This window comes from Saccostrea echinata, unplaced genomic scaffold (assembly GCF_033153115.1).
Source record: "Saccostrea echinata isolate AGI-Se365-2 ecotype Australia unplaced genomic scaffold, CSIRO_AGI_Sech_v1 ptg000009l, whole genome shotgun sequence".
NCBI lineage: Eukaryota > Metazoa > Mollusca > Bivalvia > Ostreida > Ostreidae > Saccostrea > Saccostrea echinata.
Genome location: NW_026889758.1, coordinates 49841432 through 49847431, shown reverse-complemented (window position 1 = coordinate 49847431; position 6000 = coordinate 49841432).

Sequence of the window (6000 nt, the reverse complement as noted above, 5' to 3'; positions counted from 1 at the left end):
CTGAGAGTAAACATCAAATTGCTTTAGAATATCAATGCCAACCTAACTGGACATTGAACAAGGTGATTGAGTGTGTAAATGATTCTGCGGATTGTAACAACACCAGTTGTGAGACAATGCAATAGATCAGGGTACAATTAATTAGAATAATCTAACTGTGACTCGAGACAAGCCCTAACCACAGTTAGAATACATCCCATATATAGATAGTTGCAATATAACAAATAGGAGCAGAATACAACTTGAAGAATACAACTTAAGGGTAGACAGGACAAATGTCACATGACTCAATTGACTTCGTCATAGTCACTGTTAATGTTGGTATTAAACGTTGTTACAATCAACTGTATTTGTATAATCTTTGTTCACTTGTTGAGCTTAATCATTTTATGTAAAATATTTAAGAATTTTAAACGATCATGTAAATATTTAAGAATTGTGAAATCGATTGATCCACCCCTCTGTTTCTTTATGCTGCAGTCTTACATGTCCGTGACATCATATTTGATATCTCAGTGCAGTGAGATCAAGTACATGTTGACTACCTGCTCAGTTTTAAAACATTAAAACAGATTACAGTCAATGCATCGTGATAAATATTTTGAAGCAGGAATTACAATAATAATTTTTAATGTTTGGTAGCAGAGATTATCTGAATTAATATTCCATTTCGCTTGTGTAAGTTTTTGTGTGACATCACAGTTGTTTTCTCGTACTCGGAAACTAAACATAAGCGTTTTTACCACGCTTATGTCTTGTTCAACTATGTCCTGTGTGATAATGAGGTAAGCTTCAGCGTATGATATTGCTACAATTAATTACTACGAAGAAGGACCTCAGTTCAATCGTAAATTTTAAAATATTTATTGACAGAATTTTTTCACAAATGCGTTTTTTGTCGTTGAAGCCATCTTGAAAAGTGCATAATTTATCCAGTCCATATACATTGTGAAATATGAAAAAATGCCGTAAGAATTCTAAACACTATTTATATTCTGAATATTTGAAGAGCTGCATGTCTTTATACATTTTTTTCGTTTGTGTTTAAAAATTCCCATTATCCAAGTTTTACATTGAAATATATAAGAAAAATCTTTAAAAATCTTCTTCTCAAGAACCACTGGACCAATAAAGCTGAAACTTATTTGGAAGCATCCTGAGGTAGTGTAGATTCTAAATTGTTCAAATCATGACCCCCGAGGGTAGGGCGGGGCCACAATAGGTATATTAAAAGGGGGGAAATCTGGTAAAGAACAGCATGGCCAAAGTTACTCAGGTGAGCGATGTGGCCCATGGGCCTCTTGTTCAAATCATGACCCCCAGGGGTAGGGAGAAGCCACAATGGACGATCAAAGTTTTACATAGGTATACATGGGAAAAAACTTTAAAAATCTTCTCAAGAACCTTAGGCAGTATAGATTTAAAATTGTTCAAATCATAACCCAGGCTGGGTGTAGGTTGGGCAATCGAAGTTTTTTATGGGAATTTATATTAGGAAAAATCTTCTCAAGTACAGCAAAGCTATGATTTGTTTATTTTTATATGGAAGCATCATCAGGTAGTGTAGATTGTTCAAATCATTAATACCCTTTTGGGTAGGGTGGGCCCTCAATGGGCAATCAAAGTTTTACATTGGAATATATAGGAAATATTGTTAGAAATCTTCTTCCCAAGAACAGGAATCTATGATTGGTCATATTAATTCAGACACAAACTCGGGTAGTGTAGATTCAAGTTTGTTCAAATCATATTCCCTGGGGTTGGGTGGGACTACAATAGAAGATCAAACATATAGAAAAAAAATCTTTTAAGCCATGATTAGTCCAAGAAATATGGAAGCATCTTCAGTTAGTGTAGTTTCAACTGTTAACAGATCATGCCCCCCTTCCCCGGGGAGGGGTATTTGTGATCACTTCTTTATTTAATCTTTTCAATACTACACTGATTTCTGATTTTTCCTATCCAGTTGCTCAGGTTAGCAATATGGCCCATAGGCCTCTTGTTATTTTTTGTTGAACAAAAATAAATAAATACAAATATACCCAAATCCATTACACTGTCTCTCTCTCTCTGAATCATGAGGGAAAATACTGCAGTTAAAAATGACTGAATGAATGACTGCAAATGAAGTGTGTTATTTACTTCTTATTTTCTGTTTTATGGCTGTTCTTTGGAACTCATTTATTTGGTGTCTCTGTGAATTAGTATTTATGCTCCAAAAGTTTGTAAATAATGTGCTGTTTTCTATCAAAACTCTGTAATCAATCAACAAAAACAATTGTAGTTGAGGCGCGACGTCGCCCTAGAAACTCATTGAGTTCGCGTTTAAGTTCCGATGACTTTGCATAGGGAAGGGAGATTTGCATAGAGATACTATCTATATCAATACCTAAAAATGTAAGTTTTGTGGTGGGGTCGACCACTTTTTGCCAATTGATGTAAAACCCAAGCTTTCTCAACAGGCAAAGTAAAGTACGAAAAGCTATTTGGCACCTTTGTTTGGATGGTTCACAGATGAAAAAGTCGTCCAAATATGCCACTATTATGAAACCCCTACAAGCCATCATCCTTCGTACTGCCTGGGACAACCTATGAAATATGCTAGGGTCTTCTTTAGAACCAAAGGGCAATTTAGAATCAAAGAAGTAAGAAGTTTTGCCGCCAACATTCCATTTGAAACCAGTGACCGACTGACTGTGTTGGCATATAGGTACTGAGCGATATGCTGACTTTAAATCGACTTTGGCCATAAAGGACCCATGTTTGACTAACTGAGTTGCATCGTCTAAAGATTGATATCTGAATTTGTGAGATTCTGAAACATAGTCATTTACGGCTTGTCCTTTAGGTCGGCTACAATCGTGAATTATACGGACCCCCCCATCCTTTTTTGGTATAATTCCTAATGGGCTAACGATTATGGGAGGGGATGGATCCAAAATGTAATTCCCTTCAGCAATTTCATTTAAAATTTGGGCTGTAACTTGATCAAATAGGTCCGAATGAGGAGAAGAAGGGTGATTTTCCATTTCGACTGGTGCTGGGGATAAGGTGGGGTCAATAATATGAAAACCATTCTTTATTCCTTCAATAATATAATTTCTATCGGAGTCTTGGAGAAGTTCCTCCTCCCAGGCAGAGTGGATGAGGCCCAAGGGTTTCTTTGCAAGTTTTTTGAGGTGTTATGTTCTGTAGCAGGGTGTTTGTCAGAACAACCTGGTACAGAACATGTATGGGCATACTTGCATTGTCGCACAGTGCAGTTGCGTTTTGAATTAAAACGCCTACAGATTTCGATCCCCTGAGAAGTATGAGAAGCTCGAGGCTGAAGGGGGAACCCTAAATTAGGTCGCGAGTTTGGTTTGGTTTGTTGAGCATGTTGAGGGGGAGGGGCATTTTTAGGTCTAAGGAAGACTGTCTGAATATGGGGTATATCTGTACCCCACCTAAACTTATGCTGATGCTGTAGTTTTCTGTACTCCCTGTCATAGAAGTAAACAGATTTCACCTCATGTGTGCTGAAGAGTTGATACACTCTCGTAGTATAAGAGAGGTAGTCTAAAATTTGGCCCTGGGCTAAGGAATTGTCCTGTAGCAATTTTTGTAAAATGGCCAAATTAGCTACGGACCATTGGGAAATGGATAGAGTTTCGAGTTTGGGTTTTGAAGGACCCAATTTAAAAATCAGTTGCCCATCATCGTTATCAGAGAGAATTTTTTCCGTCTGGAAGTTTGCCGTCATATTTGCAAATTCCGTAATGTCTAAATAATTAGAATTTGTTCAAGAGGTGGAAAGAGATTTCAAATAAATCTGGGGGTCTTGCCAAGAAAACGTACCTGTATTTCGAGGGCTTGTGCACCACTTCCACTATAGGACGGGGGCTGATGTCCGGGATGTTGAGCGGACGATAACTGTCCCAGAACGTTACGAATGAAGTTGTCTGATGACTGGTCACATGGTGCTGTCGGAACTGGAGCCGACGAGGTTTGGTCCGTCTCGGACGGTCCCGGTGGGCTTGAGTTGTGCAAGCTGGAAGATTCATGTAGTCGGTGTTGGGAAAATGTCCCAGCTTCGGGGCCTAAAGGGAACGTGTTCTTGACACTGTGAAGTAACAGGTTCCTTTGGCCTATGGGAATGTTAGTGTCCATCAAGTCCTCCTTAGTAAGCAGGGAAAGGGCCTCCATGCTGTCGTAACCGATGTTAATGAGGATGTCTGTGGTTTTATTTGACAGTTTTTTGGCCGTGGCCCACTTTCGAACCGCCTCTTCGCCGATGGTTATGGAGATTTCGTCCTCGCCATCTTACGCCATTTTGAACACTATGAAAGCGAAAGTCAATGAAACTGAAAGTGAACTCTTTCGGAACAAAGACAGTTGTACACTTAAGCACTCCTAGAGAGCCGAGGAATACAAGCTGGCATAGGGATAACATCCTCCGGGGCACAGAAAATACATCCCTCACACATAGCGGAACAGTCAAGGGCAATGTCCGACAGAGCTTTAGCACAATCAAAATCGCAGTCCACTAAGATGCGTGAATTCGTGTGGCTTCGAAGTCGTATAACATATACCACGAAGGGATGCTGAAAAAACGTACAACCCTGGTGACGATTGTGTCCATGGTTAAGGTTTGCAAGGAGCAACTAAAACATTTATCTTTTACTGTCGTAGTAATTCTGGAATAAAATGACGTGGATTCTGCCTCAGAGGATTTTCCAAGAAAGTGACACTAACTGGCCAAAACATGGGTTGAATAGGAGATTAAAGTAATTTGATTGGATGGCACAGTTGCTGAATTTGAAAATAAGAAAGCAAGCAAAATGATTGGATAACAATGACGTAAATAGGTGGCGCTAGCTAACCACCGATAGGGGCCGCTAAACCCAGAAGATAGAACCCCTAATTTGATTGGATCATAGAATCGTCCTCCGGGCAGAACCCATCTTAATTTAACAAATGGGCTCTTCCAGTGGAAGAACCCATTGTGGCAAACATAAACAAACAAAGAGGAAGCGAAGACAGGAGAATACAATGTAAATTAATAATCATTAAACAACTTTAATTATACCAAAACACAGCATTATACATTTATTGACTGGATTCAAGGGCAACATATGTTTTTTCAGACCTGCAGATAACCAATTGTGACCTTGACTTTGATGCGCGCATGCATGAGGCTGTTGATCCAAAAGCAACAGTTTGGTTCGTGAGTTTAGAAAATTGCATTTTGCCCTAGAACCCAGTAAATAAAATGTTTAATTGTTATACATCAAAAATTTGTTTCCAAACAAAAATTTGTTTCCGATCGAAAATTTGTTTCAGATGAATGACAGAATTTTGATTTAAATTTTATTTACCTGCAATGGATTTAACCAAGTCAAATCTGTAACTGTTGAACACCAAACAAATGTAAAGTTAACATAGCTTGTTGACTGGTGTTGGATGATCCTGTCTAAGCTGAAGAATAACAGTACAAATTAAGTGTGATATGTAAAGGACATCGTAGCAGTCCAACATCTTGCCAGCTGGTCCAACATCATAATTTTTTGGCCACTCATGCAGTTAAAACATTTCAAATGTTAGAATATTTTTACTTAATATTTATACAGGAAACAATTTTTAAAGGGATATATAATAAAAGAAATTGGTAGTATCATGAAATGAAATAATTATACAGTAAAACAAGATTAATATTATTATATTGAACATGCTGCTAATAAATTTACACTTATAGCAAAGTGATTTTCATTCTCTGTAGTTTAAAAACCTATCATGAACTTAACAGTTATAATGAATTAAGTTTAACGAAAAAAGTAGTTGCTTGCACTTTTCTTAGCATATTTTATTGCTTATATATAGCCAAAAGATCATGGTATCTGTTGAGATTAACTAACTATAAATATTGATAGTTAAAGGTGTATAAAACCCATCTGGGATCATGTATGTTTTCCATTATTCTATGCAATGTTGAGCTAGGCATTTTGTACATTCTGTTTGGGA